Source organism: Lissotriton helveticus, chromosome 7 (assembly GCF_964261635.1).
Source record: "Lissotriton helveticus chromosome 7, aLisHel1.1, whole genome shotgun sequence".
Lineage (NCBI taxonomy): Eukaryota > Metazoa > Chordata > Amphibia > Caudata > Salamandridae > Lissotriton > Lissotriton helveticus.
In genome coordinates, this window is record NC_136068.1 from 1,006,574,499 (window position 1) to 1,006,595,028 (window position 20,530).

General features: G+C 52.8%; 1 long non-coding RNA gene across 1 annotated transcript in view; it reads right to left on the reverse strand.

Moving 5' to 3' along the window:
• Nucleotides 1–18,482, reverse strand: part of LOC144767182 (uncharacterized) — a 269,664-nt gene extending 251,182 nt beyond the window's left edge. The window contains exon 1 of the long non-coding RNA XR_013598092.1: nucleotides 18,367–18,482. This is a non-coding gene — a long non-coding RNA (uncharacterized LOC144767182). The remainder of the gene's footprint in view (nucleotides 1–18,366) is intronic.
• Between the last annotated feature and the right edge of the window lie 2,048 nt (nucleotides 18,483–20,530).

Consider the following 20,530-nt stretch of genomic DNA (forward strand, 5'->3'; position numbering starts at 1 on the left):
GACGGAATCCTGTTTGAGTAGAATCCAGTAGGCGGTTCTCCTCGAGGAATTTTGTGAGGTGGAGGTTGATGTGTTTCTCCAGAATCTTGCTTACCCAGGGTAGCAGGGAGATGGGGCGATAGTTGTTAGGATCATTGGGGTTAAGGTTAGGCTTCTTCAGTAGTGCTTTCACCATTGCCTGTTTCCAGGTTGGAGAACCAACTCCCTTTAGTATGGAGCCGTTGAGTAGATCCATAAGGGTGGGGAGGATGACTTGGCTAGCTGTGGTCATCGTGCGGGGGGGAGCTGGGTCGCAAGGGGAGCCTGATTTTGTCTGTTGTGAGAGGGATTTGAGTGACTCTAGGTCTAAGAGAGGAAAATTGCTCAGGGTTACTCGTAGGGGGTGTTCTTTTACTGTGGGAGGCTGAGATTCAGCAGCACTAAGCTCTGGGAGAGGGGCCGCGAAGGATAAATATATTTTGTTTATTTTTTGATAAAAGAATTCGGCTAGATCATTGCAGTGAGCCGTAGGATTGTCGGCTGGGACTGCAGGTGGGGGAAGCTTGGAGAGGCTTTTGACTATTTGGTAGATTTCTCTTGGCTTGGATTTAGCTGACATGATTTTCTCCTTATAGTAAGCGGATTGTACTGTGGTTATTTCGAGTTTGTAAGACCTAATGGCTTCCCTGTACTTGGCTTTGTCAGTGGTGGCAAATCCCAGGCGCCATTTTCTTTCAAGCTTCCTGCACTGACGTTTTTTCTCTCTGATCTCCTCTGAGTACCAGGGGGCAGTTTCTCGTGCTTTTTAGGTGTTGTTAACCCTTATTCACTACAGCATTTTAGCATGACGTCACCTTCTGCTTTCTATGGACTAGCAACTATGCTGATAACTTTGCCTATGATAATATGTTTCCTTGTATTATCTAAGATACTGCGTTTGAGAAAACGGCATTAGTAAAAAATATTTCAAATGTGCACATGTCCTCATTTACTCCAAGCTCTGGTTTGAAATGATTGTATAACGAAAGAGTGCTCATGTGTTCCACGTGACCTGAGGTATTGTAAGTTCATGTTCTGGTTTGTCTGAACATTGGGAGTTTGTTATGACCAATGAGACACTGTAGCTAGCTCGGTAAGGGGATTTTGGGTACTGAGGTGAGTTTTGGGCCACCCTAATTCACTGAGGTTCCAAATCTCTATGCACAGTACAGTAGGAGAACGGAATCCCTGCTACAATATGTCAATTAGCTTCCCTCTAATTGTGGCTTTCAGAGCGTCCCATAGTGTGTCTATGCTGCCTTCTTCATTATCATTAGTGATCATGTATTCAGTGAGGGCGCCTGTGATCTCTTTTTTGTGTGCGGGGTCTGTGGTAGTGCTCCTTCTGAATGTCCATCTGCGGGCCTTTACCTCATTATGCTGACCGGCCAGTTTCAGGCTGACTGCCGAATGGTCTGATACAAGTCTTGGTTCTATTAGCGCCTCTTCTATCATGTGCGTGTGGGTCCCTGATAATAGGATGTAGTCTATTCTCATGTGTGATTTGTGTGAGTTTGAGTAGAAGGTGTAATCTCTCGTGGTTGGGTGTGTGAGTCGCCATGTGTCTTACAGGTTGAATTTCGTGCATATGTTGAGAAGTGCATTGTGGGAGCTGTTGGGGTGGTAGTTACAGTGGGATTGTCTGTCTAACAGTGGGTCTAAGGGCATGTTGATATCGCCTGCAACAATCAGAAGCTTGTTCTGTGGTCTTTTGGAAAGGGCGTCAGCCACTTCTTTCCAGAAGGAGAGATCGTCTGAGTTCGGGGTGTATAGGTTTGCAACGTGGATCTGGTTGCTCCCTCTTGAGATGCTGGTTATCAGTAGCCTGCCTTCGCTATCGTGCGAGTGTGAGTTAATCGTAAGTTTGGAGTTCTTGGAGATGAGCGTTATGACGCCTCCTCTCTTTCTGGTGGCCGGGGAGCACACCGCCTGGGCAATCTACTTTGCTCTAACTAGTTTATAGCTCTCTTCGTCTAACTTGGTTTCCTGTAGTAGGACTATGTCGCTCTTGGATTTGGCTAAATAGTCAATTATTTTTCTGCGCTTAATGGGGTGATTAAGACCCTTAACGTTCAGTGTGGTTATTTTTAAGTCGGTCGCAAGCGCGACGGGGATGTTGTTAGCCATTATCTAGGTTGTGTGAGTGCCGCTGTCTGTGCCCGACCCTCACGGGCCTATCTGATCGTCCCATAGCCTGGGTTCTGTGGTAGCGTGGAGTGAATAAGTAAAGGTAAGAAAGTGTGAAAGTTAGATTAGAGAAAAGTCCTGTCATTCCTCCCCCCTCCCCTGTCTCTGTCTTCCCCCACCCCATTTCCCCCCCTAGTCCCCCTCTCCCTCTCCATTCCCCCTCCCCCCACATGTAGATTCTGGAAGGTACGACGGCAGGATCGCCATTGCGCCTCCCGGAGCCAAGTAAAGATTCAAGTCAATTCAATCGGTAATATCTAGGTAGTGGTTTTGTATAGGTGAGTGACCGGCCCAGAGATTGTATAGCAGTCTTGATGCCTCTCCCGCTGAGGTCAATATAGTCACAGTTGTAGTCAATGGCCTGTGAGTCTAATACGGTTTAAAAAGGATACTCTGCGTTCTAGCCCGCCGGCCTTCTGTGCGTCTGTAGTCGCTGTTTGCTTGAGGTAGCTGCGGTTCAAATCTTCTTTTATCTTTCCTTGAGGTAGGTTTGGATTCTTGAGAGTACATTGGGTTGTTCCTCTTGAGGTAGTTGGCGGTTGCGTGGTTTGCGGAGTGTTTTGTCGGTTTATCTGTGTCTCTACTCTCTCGCAATATTCGGAGAGGGTCCTCTTTTACCGGTGCCATGTGTTGACACTTCCATCCGTGAGGTTGGAGGTCCTTTCAGGTATTCGTACAGGTCCTGTGGGTCGGTGAAGGAGTGGTGTTTACCCCTGTCAGTTATTTTGAATTTGGCTGGGGCAACAAAGGTGAATAGGATGTATTTGCTTTTGAGAGCCTGGCGTTGAGCGAGGAAGCCTTTCCTGATGTCTACTGTTGTTTTGGAGTAGTCTTGCGTGAGTATAATTTTTTGCCCTTTCCAGATGATTTGGTTGTTCTTTCTGGCGTAGTTAAAGATCTCGTCCGTGTACCGAGACCCCAGCGGCTTGCAGATGATGGGTCTGGTGAATTTTGTTGCAAGTTGTCTTGAAGCAGGAACTCTGAATGCCCTATCTATTTCGAATTGACGGTCAAATTTTAGGTTCGTGATCTTCGGAATGAGATCCTCTAAGAATCTGGTGCATGATCCCGCATCATCCTCGGCCCCTTCCGGGATTCCTAGAATTTGTATATTTCCTCTACGGCTCTTGTCTTCTAATTCGGCTGTTATCCTTTGCAGAGAGTCTGTTTTTGTGCTCAGATCGCTTACTTCCTTTTTGGTGCATTGAGTGGCGTCTTCTGTGTCACTGATGCTCTCTTCTGCCGCTGCGAGCCTGGTGTTAACTGTGCTCAGGTCGGCCCTAACTGCTGCTAGCTCGAGTTGTATGGATTCCGTGGTGAGTTTTGTAGATTTTGCTAGGTCGTGCACCTCCGCCAGTTTCTTTAGGATGGTTTCAAGTGTGGCGTTCATGTTCGGCTTCTGCTTTAAAGGTGAGACCGAAACCAGAAGTTCGCCTTTGCTTTTTTCTGTTGTTTCCCTTGCAGTCTGGATTCCCTGTCAGCCATGTTTCTTTTAGAGTACGGGCTGATTGCGCCTGGTGGTTCTTCTCTACCCACCAGTTGTGGATTTTCAGTAGGCTGCTTTGTCCCTCGTCGCTTGATCCTACCTGGTGTTACCAGAGTTTGATGGCAGGGAGCTCCTACTGTGTCAGCTGGTTGAGTGCCTCTGCCAAGTTGTGTTCGCTTATGGTAGTTTTTCCTTGGTCTCTGGGGTCTTGTTTCGCACTGCTTTGCCTGGCTTAGCACGGTTGGTTTGTTCTCTGGCACTGCTGCGGTGCCGCCCCGGCTGTGGTCTCTTTGGGGGGGGTGGTTCTGATCGTGTGGGAGCGCTGTGCTACCCCAGGTCTCTCTCCTTGTCTCGCCCGTGCTGTTTTTCCCTCCGTCCAGGTAGCAATGCAGAGCACTACAGTCAGTTTCGTTTTGGTGTGTGAAATAGTGGGAGCAACTTTTATGATATAGTCTGCCAGATGAGTGCGCGTTTGCTGATATCTTCTTGGTTGCGGGGGGTCTGAGTGCGCGTCAAATCTGTGAGTGGATGTCCTGCCTTTCCGCTCGTTGCTGCTTTCTTCCATTGTGCCGGTTGTGCTTGTGCGGGGGGGCGCCGGTTCCGTTCTGATGCAATGGTCTCTGGGCCCGTTTCCAGTGTTGCCCCGCTCTTCTTCCGCCTCGCTGTGCCTTGCTTTGCTTAGTTTCTTTTTCTGTGGGGGGGAAGTCGAGTGTTTGCCTTCACTCGGTCCCCGTTTCCGGTGCTGCCCCGCCCCTCTTCCGCCTCGCCGTGCCGCGCTTTGTTTACCTTTCTTTTCCGCGGAGGGGGGTTGAGATGCTGTGATGAGGCGCTGTCGAGGCGGCGCTGAGGTATTGCTTAGGCGCTTCTGCTTTCTCGTGTCGTTCACGTTGCACTTTGCCACTCCTCCGCTTGCCTGCTTCGGTTGCGTTGCCGTTGTGTCGATCGGGATGGGGCGGCGAGATGGGGGCGGCCGGGGCTGTCGCGTTACCTCCTGTTTAGGTGGGTGCACAGGTGCTCTCGTTTTTCACTCTCTCTCTCCCCACGGATTTTGAGGTCTATGCTGTACCTCTCATCTGGGGTTGATGTTTACAGCCGCAACCGATCGCCATCTTGGATTCGTTTAATCACTTCTCCTCTCTCCCCCGCCAGCCCGCCGTGCTCCGCTCCTGGTGCGTCCCGAAACCTTCTCTGGGTCGCTTCTTGTCGGTGAACTATTCTGATCACTTTTGCTGTGTTTTTTGTCTATGGGTCTTTCGATGTTCGCTCATAAAATCCAGTTGCTGGCTCAGTTCTGGCGCGACGGCTCGATTAGGCAGCCATTAGCTTCTGCCGTCCAAGCCACACCCCAATAGCAAGTGGTAGTGATGTGTAGTTTTTATTATGGTCAGGTGACTGGGGTGAAGGCGTGCCTCTTAGGTGAATACTCATAATAAGTAATGACTGCAAAGAGGAAGAGGAAGATGCAATGCCCAATAGCTTAACAGTAGTATTCAGTCCTGAGCTGTCTGTTGTGGAAGACCTATTGTGTACATTACCTAGAGGGGGCTTTGAGTCAGTGCACTGATAATCTTTGGTTGTCTTTCTTATCGGCCTCATTTGCTCACTTCTTATTTGACAGCTTTCCTTCCTCTTCTTGTCTTTGTCCCAGTCCTGCAACATAGCTTCTATACCATACTTTAGCCTGGATGGCTTATGTCCTTCTGCAGCTCCATATCAAGCAACTACTTTTCTCTTTGCTTCTAGCACTCCATGGGATTGCACTTGTTTTCTTGATTTATCCGTGTATGCTGTTCCGCCCTCAGATCCTCACCTCTCCATGCCCTTAGTGCTGCTCTTCCCCAGTTCCCCTGCTGCTTCCCAACCCCGTCATCCTGCTGTGCTTTTTAGGTCTCGCCTAGCATTGCTGCGCACATGCGCAGCTCGCTCAGCAAGATTTATTGTAGATGAGGACTTTCAGAAGAGGGCTTTAAGCCCCGCCCCTCATTTCCATTGGCTGGCATCACCGTTTATGCTAAACGGTGGCCTGCCATTGGACATGAGGGTTTTCCGTAGACTCCCTTTCCCCTGCGAGCCAGACTGGCTCACCTGCTTTGCGTCTGTCGCAAAGCACTTTCTTATCTTTATGGAGCCATGTGTTTCTAATTAGAAGACAAGAGATAAAGACAAGAGATTGATGCTTGCTCTTTTATTTATTTATTTAATGCGATTTTATATAGCGCGAACATTACCCGAAGGTGTCAGAGCACTTTACAAAAGAACCAGTTGCGTTACATAAGGACTTTGGATTTACATGAGTTACATAAGAGATACAAACAGAAAAAAATTGCAAATGTACAAGGTGTAAGGTCACACAAGGAAGAGATAAAAACAGGAAAAAATTGCAAATGTACAAGGTGTAAAGTCACACAAGGAAGAGATAAAAACAGGAAAACAAATGCAAATGTACAAGGTGTAAAGTCATACAAGGACGAGATAAAAACAGGAAAAAATTGTACATGTACAAGTTGAAAGTTACTCAAGGAAGCGATACAAACAGATAAACTCTAAAATCACGTAGGAATGGTAGTAAGCATAAAAGTATACTACATATACTAGTGGTTAGAATTCTATATATACAAATAACAAATTCACACAGGAATACATTTTAACAGCAATTAAGCTTGGACAATTATATAATACATATTTACATATAAATGTAAGGCCGTCCATGAAAAAGAGAAGGAGGGAGAGCAAGCGAGGGAGAGCGAGGGAGGGAGAGGGAGGAGGGAGAGTGAGGGAGGGAGGGAGAGCGAGGGAGGGAGAGCGCGGGAGGGAGGGAGAGTGAGGGAGGGAGAGCGAGGGAGGGAGAGCGAGGGAGGGAGAGCGAGGGAGGGAGGAAGAGCAAGGGAGAGCGAGGGAGGAAGAGTGAGGGAGGGAGTGTGAGGGAGGGAGAGTGAGGGAGAGAGAGCGAGGGAGAGCGAGGGAGGGAGAGCGAGGGAGGAAGAGCGAGGGAGGGAGGGAGAGCAAGCGAGGGAGCAAGGGAGATCGAGAGAGAGGGAGTGCAAGCGAGGGAGAGGGAGGGAGGGAGGGAGAGCAAGCGAGGGAGAGCGAGGGAGGGGGAGGGAGGGAGGGAAAGTGAGGGAGGGAGGTAGAGCGAGGCAGGGAGAGCGAGGGAGGGAGGCAGAGTGAGGGAGGGAGAGCAACGGAGGGAGAGCAAGGGAGGAAGAGCGAGGGAGAGAGGGAGAGGGAGGGAGAGTGAGGGAGGGAGAGCGAGGGAGTAGGAGCGAGGGAGAGTGAGCGAGGGAGAGCGAGGGAGGGAGAGCGAGGGAGGAAGAGCGAGGGGGAGCGAGGGAGAGCGAGAGAGGGAGTGAGGGAGAGCGAGGGAGGGAGAGGGAGCGCGAGGGAGGGAGAGCGATGGATGGAGAGCGAGGGAGGGCGAGAGTGAGGGGAGAGCGAGGGAGGAATAGCAAGGGAGGGAGAGCGAGGGAGGGAGAGCGAGGGAGGGAGAGCAAGTGAGGAAGAGCGAGGGAGGGAGAGTGAGGGAGGGAGGGCAAGGGAGGGAGAGTGAGGGAGGGAGAGCGAGGGAAAGCGAGGGAGGGAGAGCGAGGGAGGAAGAGCAAGGGAGGGAGAGCGAGGGAGGGAGAGGAAGCAAGCGAGGGAGAGCGAGAGAGAGGGAGGTGAGGGAGAGCGAGGGAGGGAGAGCGAGGGAGGAAGAGCGAGGGAGGGAGAGCAAGCGAGGGAGCGAGGGAGGTAGAGCAAGTGAGGGAGAGGGAGAGAGAGGGAGGGAGGGAGAGCAAGCGAGGGAGAGCGAGGGAGGAAGAGCGAGGGAGAGAGGGAGAGCAAGCGAGGGAGAGCGAGGGAGGGAGGGGGAGCAAGCGAGGGATAGGGAGGGAGAGGGAGGGAGGGAGAGTGAGGGAGGGAGAGCGAGGGAGGGAGAGCGAGGGAGGGAGAGTGAGGGAGGGAGGGAGAGTGAAGTAGGGAGAGCAAGGGAGGAAGGGAGGGAGAGCAAGCAAGGGAGAGCGAGGGAGGGAGAGGGAGGGAGGAAGAGTGAAGGAGGGAGAGCGAGGGAGGGAGGGAGAGCGAGGGAGGGGAGAGCGAGGGAGGGAGGGAGAGTGAGGGAGGGAGAGCGAGGGAGGGAGGGAGAGCGAGGGAGAGCGAGGGAGGGAGAGCGAGGGAGGAAGAGCGCGGGAGAGCGAGCGAGGGAGAGCGAGGGAGGAAGAGCGAGGGAAGGAGAGTGAGGGATGGAGAGTGAGGGAGGGAGAGCGAGGGAGAGCGAGGGAGGGAGAGCGCGAGGGAGGGAGGGAGAGCAAGCGAGGGAGCAAGGGAGATCGAGAGAGAGGGAGTGCAAGCAACGGAGAGCGAGGGAGGGAGGGAGGGAGGGAGGGAGGGAGGGAGAGCAAGCGAGGGAGAGCGAGCGAGGGAGAGGGAGGGAGGGAGGGAGGGAGAGTAGGGGAGGGAGGGAGAGCGAGGGAGGGAGGCAGAGTGAGGGAGGGAGAGCAACGGAGGGAGAGCGAGGGAGGGAGGGAGGGAGGGAGAGTGAGGGAGGGAGAGCGAGGGAGTAGGAGCGAGGGAGAGCGAGGGAGGAAGAGCGAGGGAGGGAGAGTGAGGGAGGGAGAGTGAGGGAGGGAGAGCAAGGGTGGGAGAGCGAGGGAGGGAGAGCGAGGGAGGGAGAGCGAGGGAGGGAGAGCGAGGGAGGGAGAGCGAGAGAGGGAGTGAGGGAGAGAGAGGGAGGGAGAGGGAGCGCGAGGGAGGGAGAGCGATGGAGGGAGAGCGAGGGAGGGAGAGAGAGTGAGGGAGGGAGAGCGAGGGAGGAATAGCGAGGGAGGGAGAGCGAGGGAGGGAGAGCGAGTGAGGAAGAGTGAGGAAGTGAGAGTGAGGGAGGGAGAGCGATGGAGGGAGGGAGAGTGAGGGAGGGAGAGTGAGGGAAAGCGAGGGAGGGAGAGCGAGGGAGGAAGAGCAAGAGAGGGAGAGCGAGGGAGGGAGAGGGAGCGCGAGGGAGGGAGAGCGAGGGAGGGAGGGAGAGCAAGCGAGGGAGAGCGAGAGAGAGGGAGTGAGGGAGAGCGAGAGAGGGAGCGCGAGGGAGGGAGAGCAAGGGAGAGAGGGAGGGAAAGCAAGGGAGGGAGAGCAAGCGAGGGAGAGAGGGAGGGAGATCGGGAGGGAGTGAGAGGGAGAGAGCGAGAGAGAGGGATGGAGGGAGAGCAAGGCATGGAGAGCGAGGGAGGGAGAGCGAGGGAGGGAGAGTGAGGGAGGGAGAGGGAGGGAGGGAGACAGAGCGAGGGAGACAGAGCGAGGGAGACAGAGCGAGGGAGGGAGACAGAAGGAGCGAGAGGGAGACCTCAGAGAGAGGGAGACCTCAGAGAGAGGGAGACCTCAGAGTGAGGGGGAGGGAACGAGAGAGAGGGAGACCTCAGAGTGAGGGAGAGAGAGGGAAGGAGAGAGAGGGAGTCCTCAGAGTGAGGGAGACAGAGGGAGGGAGACCTCGGAGTGAGGGAGAGGGAAATAGAGTGAAGTAGAGGGAAATAGAGTGAGGGAGAAGGAAACAGAGAGAGAGGGAGACAGAGAGAGAGAGAGTGATACAGAAGGAGAGAGAGGGAGACCTCAGAGAGAGGGAGACCGCAGAGTGAGGGGGAGGGAACGAGAGAGAGGGAGACCTCAGAGTGAGGGAGACAGAGGGAAGGAGAGAGAGGGAGACCTCAGAGGGAGGGTGACAGAGGGAGGGAGACCTCAGAGCGAGGGAGAGGGAAGGAGAGAGAGGGAGACCTCAGAGAGAGGGAGACCTCAGAGTGAGGGAGAGGGAAGGAGAGAGAGGGAGAACTCAGTGAGGGAGAGGGAAGGAGAGAGAGGGAGACCTCAGAGTGAGGGAGACATCAGAGTGAGGGAGACCTCAGAGTGAGGGAGAGGGAAGGAGAGAGAGGGATGCAGAGGGAAGGAGGGAGAGGAAAGGAGAGAGAGAGAGGGAATTAGAGTGAGGGAGAGGGAAATAGAGTGAGGGAGAGGGAAATAGAGTGAGGGAGAGGGACATAGAGTGAGGGAGAAGGAAACAGAGAGAGAGGGAGACAGAGAGAGAGAGAGAGTGAGACAGTCAGGGTGAGTGAGACAGAGGGAGAGAGGGAGCGAGAGGGAGGGAGGGAGAGAGAGGGAGAGAGAGGGAGGGAGAGGGAGAAAGAGAGCGAGGGAGGGATAAAGAGAGAGGTGTGTGTGTATGCCAGGTCTGGTGGCTCAGTGGATGAAGGCGTCCGCTGCAGGGACCTGTGATCAACCTCATGGTCACAGTTTTTTTGTTGTTGCTCTAGCCCCGCCCCCTTCCCCACTGACCCCGCCCCCACCAGTGCCACCCTCGGACACAAACCACACTGTAAATTTGGCTCCCGAGAGAAAGTTTGTGAGTACCCATGGTCTACACACTGGCGACTCCGCTCTGCTCTGATTGTTGAGCAAACAGCCTCTCGAGTTTCTTAACTCTTAAAGGAAAACCCATCCCTTCCACCCTCACCCCGGAATCTCCCTCCCGCTCTGACAAAGAGTGCGGGGGGGGAGGAGAGAGGACAGGCCCTCCCCTGGCTACCCGGGGTAGAGAGCCAGGCGGGCTCTACTGGACAATGTATCCACATTCACGCATCCACTCCACCCCTCAGGGCGGGCACGCCCCGAGGGTATAATAAACCCCGGGTAAGACTGCTCGTGGTCTTCCCGGCTAACCGGTACTGCAGTGTATGTCACATCATTGTATGTCTGCCCCCCACACGTGATTAGGCCCTGACCCACATCACGACATTGGTGACGAGGGTGGGATGTCCTGCGCGTGCAGGAGAAGACGAGGGAGTGCCGGCGCTACACCGAGCGTTCGGTGTACACTCCTGCTTTGCTCCGGTCCGAGGCCTGCCCACGCGTCTTCCCGTCAGAAGCGCCTTCAGCTGGCAGGGCCGGGACCGTGGAGCGCCCAGGGTGAGTGCGCATAGCTAGCCCCCCTGCGAGCGCCTGTCGGCCTACCTGGCCTGTGTTCCGGGCGACGTCTGCCTGTCGTCAGAGCATCCACCCGACAGCAGCTCCCACACTGCGGAGGCCGGCGGAGCACCGTGCCGCGCCTCCACCCACCCCGCCTTTGCCGCGCACACAGCAGTGCGTCGCGCGACGCCCTCCGGCCACGGCCTCCTCTGCCGGTTGCTGCTCCGGGCCCTGTGAGCACGCTGCGCGAGGAGCGCGAACTACACGAGGCGGCCCCCAGTGGCTGCTGGAAGTACTGCGGGCACCCCTGCCTCCACGTGGCCGCGTCTGCAGTTTGTGAAGACAACAAGCAGTGGCACAACCAAACGGCTGCACAACCACGCGGAGGGGGAAAAGGGCGCGCCAAAGGTCCACACACGACCACTGCCCCACGATATCCAGCCGAGGAAGGTGCAGGGAGAGCGGCAGGCGCAACAAGGTCCTACGCAGGGCGGAAAAGGACAAACCACAGCCGAGCATAGCATCCAAGGGCAACCATGTCCCTCGTAGATGGGGCCCCAGCGCAGCAAGGAGATGCACCAGCCCCGGCCATACAGCCGCCACCACCAGCTCAGCGGGAAACAATCAGGTACCGGCCTAAGCCGCGGCCCCCGGCCCGCAAACCGGTCACCATACACATTCGGGAGCGGCGCCGCTTCCACCATTCAGCGAAGCATCAGATCCAGCCACTGCGGCTGTGAGGTGGAAGGCATGGGTACGTCGACTGAACCATTACTTCAAAGGCACTAGGGAGGCGGATGGCGAGGTCAAGAGGTCCCTACTGATCCTGTATGACGGCGCGGAGATAGATGAGCTTTTCGAAACTCTTCCCAACACCGGGAGGGACAATGATTACGAGGCAGCAGTGGCCGCTCTGAACAAGCACTTTGACCCCCAATTGAATAACGACTTCGAAAAATTCAAGTTCAAAAGAGCATGGCAAACGGGATCCGAGTCAGTAGACATGTTCTACGCGCGGCTACGCCGGCTGGCGAACACATGCCCGTTCACGGACCCGCGTGAAGAAATACGAGACCAAATCATCGTGGGGTGCCGCTCAAAGCTGCTAAGGAAACTAATCCTGCGCCAACCAGGGATATCGCTCGACGAGATACTGATACTCGCGAGGTCGCACGAGCTATCCGACGTAAGGGCGGAGGAGATGGAAACTGCGCTGTACACCCCAGTAGCCACCCCAGCGCCGACCAAACCCGTGCAAGTCAAGATGGAGAGAGTGGAGGCGATCCACCGAAAGCCTGCAGCGAATCGGCCGCAACAAACGACAGCGACAGGGAATTCGTGCGGGTACTGTGGAGAGACACACTCCGCCACAGCAGCGTGCGCAGCGAAGGGACGCACGTGCTCGAAATGCGGCAGACTGAACCACTTCGCCAAAGTGTGCCGGAGCGGAAAGTACAGACCGGCCACGACCAGGCCGAAAAGTCTGCAAAGGAGAGTACACCAGCTGTCACTAGCAGAGGATGTCGACTCACCACCGGACAGCCATGCCCATGAGCGACCTCCGCGGTACGAGGACGATGAAGACGACGAAGTCTACGTTGTTTCATATGTGGGTAGAGCATCCACGGCATCTACGCGAAGGAGGCCCCCACCGATGTGCTCAGTCAAGGTAGATGGCACAACGGTCCAAGCACTCATAGACACTGGGGCATCCGTGAACGTCATGGACTCCGACCAGTACGAAAAGATGATGCCCAAGCCGGAACTGGTCCACTCCCAAGCGAGGATATACACGTACGGAGGAGTCGAGCCTATGCCCTTACGTGGAGTGATCAAGACAACAATTGTGCATGGGGGGTACTCAACCGAAGCAAAATTCTACGTCACGGAAGGGAAGAAGGGCACGCTACTAAGCTGTCACACCGCCGAAGACCTTGGACTGGTGTTCTTTGCAAACCAGGTGCACCAGTCGCATGCGGAGTTCCTGATGGAGGAGTTTCCAGAACTGTTCCGAGGACTGGGGAAGCTAAAGAACAAGAAATTCAAGCTACACATAGACACGTCAATACGCCCGACAGCCCTAAGACACAGGCGAGTTCCATTCAACCTGCGGCCGCAGGTGGAGGAAGAGCTAAAGAAGCTCGAAGATCTCGGAGTTATCGAGAAGGTGACGGGGCCCACACCGTGGGTTTCTCCCCTCGTAGTGGCACCCAAACCCAAGCAGCCAGGGGCGATACGGCTGTGTGTGGATATGCGCCTGCCCAACGTAGCAGTGAGGAGAGAGAGGCATATCACCCCCACCATGGAGGACATCATAGCGGACCTCAACGGCGCAAAGTGGTTCTCCAAACTGGATTTAAACGCGGGATACCACCAACTGGAGCTTGAGCCAGACAGCCGCTACATCACCACTTTCTCAACCCACATAGGTCTAAGGAGGTACAAAAGGCTGAGCTTCGGGATTTCGTCAGCAGCCGAAGTGTTCCAGAACGCAATCAGGGAGGTGTTATCCGGACTGAGTGGAGTCATAAACTTGAGTGATGACATTCTGGTGTATTCTGGATCACTTGAAGAGCACCACGCACACCTGAGAGCAACCTTAAGAAGACTGGCAGAACAGGGTCTGCCGCTCCACAAGTCAAAATGCGCGTTCTACCAGGAATCAATAGACTTTTTTGGCTATACGTTCACCCGGGAAGGCCTGAGAGTTGACCCCAAGAAAGCAGAGGCCATCAGGACAGCTAGCACCCCGCAGAACCCGTCAGAGGCCAGGAGTTTCCTCGGGATGGCAACGTATTGCGGGAGGTTCATCCCCAACCTTGCAGACCTGGCAGAGCCACTGAGGCTGCTCACCCGTCATGATCACAAGTGGGACTGGACGGGGGCGGCCAATACAGCGTTCCAAGCGATAAAGAACAGCCTCCTGGACACCACCGTGATGGCGTATTTCCAACCGAAGAGAAAGACGGAGCTGGTGGTTGATGCAAGCCCGGTGGGCCTGGGAGCGGTACTCCTACAAGAGTATGGGGCCGATGTATGGAAGCCGGTGGCCTATGTGAGTAAAGCTCTCACGGATACGGAGACCCGTTACGCCCAGATCGAGAGAGAAGCCCTGGGCGTGCCAGCATTTTCACTTGTATCTGTGCGACCAAGAGTTCCAGGTAGTAACGGACCATAAACCCCTCGTGCCCCTATTTGCAGGATCATCGTGACTGGCCCCTCCACGAATCGAAAGGTGGGCCGTCCAGCTACAAGGGTACAACTTTAAGGTCATCTTCCGCCCTGGGGCCAACAATCCAGCGGACTACCTGTCAAGACACCCGGACAGCACTAAACCGGCCACACTACTAGAGGACAGTCACGAGGCGGACGCTTTTGTGCACATGATTTCAGAAAGCGCATGCCCGGAGACCATGACACTGCTGGAAATCGGGAAGGCCACGGAAGAAGACGTGACGCTGTGCAGAGTCAAGCATGCGCTCCGTGAAAACCAATGGGCGCATTTTCTGGATGGGGTACAAGGGCTCAGACCTGAGGTCAGTCACGCCCGCCAGCAAATCTGGCAGATCAAGAGCGAGCTCAGCATCGGAGATGAAGGAGTGGTCTTGCGAGGGCTCCTTATAGTAGTGCCGGAAAACCTCCAGGCCAAGATTCTGACCCTCGCCCACGTCGGGCATCAGGGGATGGCCAAGACGAAGGCCAGGCTACGATGTCGTGTCTGGTTCCCGGCGATGGACATCAAAGTAGAAGAGATGGTGAGAGCCTGCCACGCGTGTCTCATCACCGGAGGGGATCCGGCGCCAGCACCTGTCATAACTGAACCCCCCCCCCCCGACATTACCGTGGACGCACCTGTGCCTGGACTTTGGGAGTTTCCCGGATGGCCGGCATACACTGGTCCTAGTTGACTCCTTCTCAAAATTCCCGGTGGTGGAGGTGATCTCCTCCACGGCATTCCCACAGGTCAAAAGAACTCTGAGTAAGATCTTCGCAACAATGGGACTACCGGAGGAAATCAAATCTGATAATGGCCCTCCCTTCCAAGGCAGGGAGTTTCAAGCTTACCTGGAAGCCCTCCAAATTAAGCATCGAAAAATCACCCCCTTGTGGCCCCAGGCAAACGGAGAGGTGGAGAGACTCATGAGGACCCTTAACAGAGCCCTGCGGATCGCCGTAGATCACGGAGATGATCCGGAATCAGCTCTGGACCAATTCCTAGGAGCTTACAGGCAGACGCCCCACAGCACCACCAAATGTGCCCCGGCACATCTACTGTTTAAAAGAGCTCCCAGAGACACCATCCCAGCTGCACGCACATGGGCCCCGCCAGAGAGGGACGAACACGCCATTCAATCCCGAAGAGAATCAACCAACCGGAAAGCAAGCGCGGCCAGACACGCGAGAGAGCCAAGCCTTCAGGAAGGGGACGCTGTGGTGGTCCATGATCGACACCCAGGATGGAAGTATAGGACCCCTTACGAACCGGACCTGTGGACCATAGAGAAAATCCAAGGAACCATGGTGACAGTAAGGAAGGGTGACCAAAGAGTAACCCGGAATGTGTCATGTTTTAAGCCGGCGAGAGGAAGAGCGGGGGACCGAGAAGAGGAAGAAGAGGACAGGCCATGGAACGTCAGACAGTCTCCGACAGCATCATCACCAGTGAGAAACTCAGACGTTCAAATGCCTACCGAAGACCCAATGAGAGTCCCAAGTCCACTGCCGAACTCATCTATCGCCAGTTCCCCGGCCGGCAGGGAGGAAGAAGAGGTGTCCCCGGCTGGGGTCACCCAATCACCGAAGGGCCGAAGCCAAAGGTACCATCTCCGGCCAAACCCTGGCCCGAGCCACAGGCTAAGTGACTTTGTGTGCACATCTCCCTGAAGGCCAAGAACTGAGAATGAAGCGGACTGAAATAAACGAGGGATGTAGAGAGCCAGCCGGGCTCTACTGGACAATGTATCCACATTCACGCATCCACTCCACCCCTCAGGGCGGGCACGCCCCGAGGGTATAATAAACCCCGGGTAAGACTGCTCGTGGTCTTCCCGGCTAACCGGTACTGCAGTGTATGTCACATCATTGTATGTCTGCCCCCCACACGTGATTAGGCCCTGACCCACATCACGACACCCGGCACCTCACCTCTCCACAGGTTCCTTTAGCTGCGTTTTTTAATCATTAAATGAAAATTACCGCAATTAACTGGAATTATGCCTTTTCTGACTTCCCAATCCGCCTACTGTTATGCTTTATTTTGGGTGTAACTGTATTTGTTTTAGTTATTTGCCTACACGTGTCAAAGCGAACGAAGTAATGTTATCGGGTTTCATGGAAGCAGTTCACAACTCCATTCAGTCGATCGAGGTTAATTCACCTCGAGCTGAGCATGAAAATCTACAAAACTCAGCTATTTGCGGGCTTCTCTTTATATCGCACTGACTTCGAAGTCGTCTCTAGGCGCTCTACGACGGGCGTGCAAGATTTCGAACAGGTAGTAATGTCTTTACGGCTTTGGCTGAGGACCGCAGATTAAAATATGCCAGATTCTAAAGTATGCCAACATCACTGATGCATGGATACAACACACTGCTAAAATAATTTATTTAGCGCTCGGTGCCTCAGAAATGTGGCTTTGTGGCAGAGGGGTAGCTATATATAGTGCACCAGGTGCAGTGGCACCGAGCAGAGGGGCTGGAAGTATTAGAGACCGGTTTTTGAGGGCCTAGTGGTGCCGCTGGTTCGTCAAAAACAGTCAAGCTGCCTGGGGCTTAGGGTTCAAGTACACCAGGTGTGAGAAGTGAGAGAGAAGAAAGAAAGAAAGATTTTAAAAAAAAAGTCTTGGGTTGCTGTGAACATTTCCCTAGAGTTGCTTTTGGTTGGTTTACTGTGTGGGAAGTGTGAATACGTGGTGCAACTATTGTGTTACGGACGCAGTGCTTATAAGTGCGGCAAATGAAGATGTGTGAGCGATAGACATTCAGTCTATGGTTTTCAGGATGTCGGCAGATTTCATGAGGAAGGAATATGAGTCTCACTCCACTGATGTTGTCTTGCCATGGAGGGTTCGAGTGGAGCAGTTAACAACCTCTTTAGGACCCCGCTCACTCAGACAGGTGAAGACATTACACATCCGGGGCCTGGAGCATGGGGCGCTTGGGGAACGTGTTCTGCTAGAAGCGCTTTGCCCTGCGCCTCACTTTCCCATCCGGGGCGTGGAGCATGAGGCACTTGAGGAACGGGTTCCGCTAAAAGCGCTTTACCCTGCATCTCAATTTCACATCCATTCGCAGCCTTTGCAGCTCGCCCACTGCATTTCTAGGTAACCGATTCCTGTTGCTGGAGCGGGGAGTTTGACTAAGGAATAGATATGAACACAGCCTAAGGTAGAGGGAAATAAAGGTTTTAACCGTAATTAGACAATTGATTTTCCACGTGGGCGCAGCCCGCAGGGTCCATAGTTCGGAAGCTGGCCACTAACCCACATCTCTCTCTCTCTCTCTCTCTCTCTCTCTCTCTCTATTCCTGGCACTCCCTCCATTGCTATTTGCTGCACTCCCCAGCGCCTGCCACTGTGTCCATCTCTCCCGTCTCCTCTACTTCCGTCCTCCCTGCCCTATCCCCTCAATCGCAGTGTCTATGTTCCTTTTGGAGTCCTATCGCCGCGGTACTATTCCTCCCCCCTCTCTTTCTTCCTCTCTGCCCCCCATTTCCTCCCTCCCACTTGCTCTCTCTTCCTCCTTCCTCTCTCCCTACTTATTGGTCTCCTTTCCCCAAGGTTATCTCTCTTACTTCTCTCTCCCCCCCCTCTTTCTTCACTCTCACTACTCACCGTATCCGTCTCCCCGCCCCCCATCAAGTTTTCCTCAGTCTCCTCTCTCTCTTCTTGCTCTTCCTCCTCCTCATCCTCGTGCTGTAATAGGGAGCCCGAGGCCCTTTCTTGAAATTGCGAGCTGGAGGTGATGTTAAGTGTGAAAGCACCAAGGTGTGAACCGGGAGAAGAGGTTTGGGTGGGGTGGGCAGCAGGTAGAGGGTCAAAGGGGGCACTGGCTCTCAGAGAGGTGAGAAGGGGCGGGTAGCAGTCCGGGCACAAAAAAGCAAAGCAAGAGTCAGAAGCTCTGCGGGTAGCCTGGTGTAAACTGAAGAAACGTACACTTCTTAGCACTACAAACCAGCCCGAAGTGCGCCTTTTACTAGAGCCAACAAGCGGCTGCCATTGCCGGCTTAACAGACGGGGAGCAAAGAAATACAAGCATTTGCAATGCAAAAGGTCTCACATTTATGCAACTTTGAGCTATTCACATTGCAAACAGCAATGCATTTTATTTTTGTTTTCGTTTTTAAAACATAAATAAAAGGCATTAACATTTACAATGCCAATAGCTGAAACTCGCGTAAATGCGAGTCCTATTGCATTGCAAATGCGTGTTTTAATTGAAATGCCCCCACCCTCACAGCTCCTCCGTTGCTGCCTTATGCTGCTTGTTGACATTTGCTTTCATCCCCTTCAACCATACTCCACATCATGCTTTTTTCATTTCTTTGTTTTTTAAGAAAATGCTCTATTTTTGACGATTTCACAGCTGCAACTTCCTGGTAGGCCGTTCCTTTCTTAAAAAAAAAAAAACACAAAGGGATTTTGGTTCACTTTAAAAAAAAAAAGTTAATTTACTGTTGCCATCTGACATCTTGAAGCAGTAAATTGAAACAAATGCAAAATGCCATTGTCTCATGACTGGTGATCCACTCACGTGTCAACGTTCTAAAGTTGCCCTAGTATCATGGCGCATTCTTGCAAATGGGCGGTCTTCATTCTCTTTTTTAGGTATAGATTTTGACAGCAGAGTATCTTTATTCCGTAACATTTAAAACCATAAAAGCTTGCATCTGAAACATTAAAACAGTACATAAAAACACAACAGCCATTAAAAAATAATAAACAAATTAGCAGCATAATTAATCTCCCTGTGAATTCCTTAAGGTAACTATAGCTCTTAAAAAGCCTGCAACATTTGAAAGGGTGACCACATCAGATAACATCTGTAAAAACAAGGGCTGAATGAACTTGTGAAAAGCCTCTATTTTTGAGTAATGGGACAATAAAGATTCTTCTGGTCACAGTATAAGATTTGCAAATCATGATAAAATGCATCGTATCCTGTGGAGACCTATTGTGGCAGCCGCAGGGGCCCTGAGATGTAAGATCAAAGCAACCTCTCGGGTGAGCTAAAGACAGATGCATTAAATTGAATCGAGATTTTACAAGCAAGAACCTTTCTCTGCTGTTTTTCACCAGTGCTAAATAAGGCTTTATACGAGAGGTCTTCAAACTTTTTGATGCCGAGACCGCTTGTCAAACACTTTTAGGCGTAAGGACCCCCTTCTGACCAAAAATTCTAGAACCTGATACTCCTCATCATCGACAACTATTGACAACCATAAACACCCCCAATTCCAACAGCAAATAATATTTACGGTGGGGAAATAATATTAAACAGTTTTTAGCAAACCAAAGGTCAGTGGGCGTGGTCAGAGGTGTAGCTAAAAACAAAGGGACTCCTTTATGAGGCGTTGGCGTAGGGCAGCGCCACAAATATTCTTGCAGCACTGCTCTACGCCAATGTGAAAGAACATGAATGCACAGTATTTATTAAATACGGTTCATTCCTGTCCTTTTCACTTGCATTGGCGCACAAATTTCTGCCTAGCACCAATATGGGCAGAATTGGTTTTGTACAGAAAGGGGCAAGTTCCTTCACAATAACAATACAGGGAGGCGTTTTCCTCTTTCTATGTGAGCTGCAAAATGTAGCACTCATGGAAAGAGGAAAAAACAAGGAGAAATGAAAACATTTCTCCTCGTTACGCCGCCGCTGGAGAGGTGTCAGTTTTTAGAGCTGCCTTAGGTTTACGTGATTTTGTAAATATGGGGCAGCATCAACATCCATGGGTGCTGCATAGAACCCCACGCAAAGCCCATGGAACACCTCCTTGATGCAAATTAAGGCAATGCAAGTCTTCTTGCAGCGCTGCTCTACGCCAATGTGAAAGGGCAAGAATGCACAGTATTTATTAAATACGGTTCATTCCTGTCCTTTTCACTTGCATTGGCGCACACATTTCTGCCTAGCACCAATATGGGCAGAATTGGTTTTGTACAGAAAGGGGCAAGTTCCTTCACAATAACAATACAGGGAGGCGTTTTCCTCTTTCTATGTGAGCTGCAAAATGTAGCACTCATGGAAAGAGGAAAAAACAAGGAGAAATGAAAACATTTCTCCTCGTTACGCCTCCGCTGGAGAGGTGTCAGTTTTTAGAGCTGCCTTAGGTTTACGTGATTTTGTAAATATGGGGCAGCATCAACATCCATGGGTGCTGCATAGAACCCCACGCAAAGCCCATGGAACACCTCCTTGATGCAAATTAAGGCAATGCAAGTCTTCTTGCAGCGCTGCTCTACGCCAATGTGAAAGGGCAAGAATGCACAGTATTTATGAAATACGGTTCATTCCTGTTCTTTTCACTTGCATTGGCGCACAGATTTCTGCCTAGCACCAATATGGGCAGGATTGTTTTTGTACAGAAAGGGGCAAGTTCCTTCACAGAAACAATACATGGAGGCGTTTTCCTCTGTCTATGTGAGCTGCAAAATGCAGCACTCATGGAAAAAGGAAAAAACTAGGAGAAATGAAAACATTTCTCCTCGTTACGCCTCGGCTGCTCACTTTGCCACTGGATTCAAGCAAGCCGGGCTGAAGACGGCTGGAATGCCAGAAACCGGTCCTCAGAAGCTTGTTTCCGGTCCAGGGAAGACATGGCTTGACAGTTCGGGCTGGACTGTACCCATGAGGCACAGGGTCAGACTGATTTGCATATAGCCATGTCTGAACTGGGGTGGCAGAGTGGGCTAAAGAA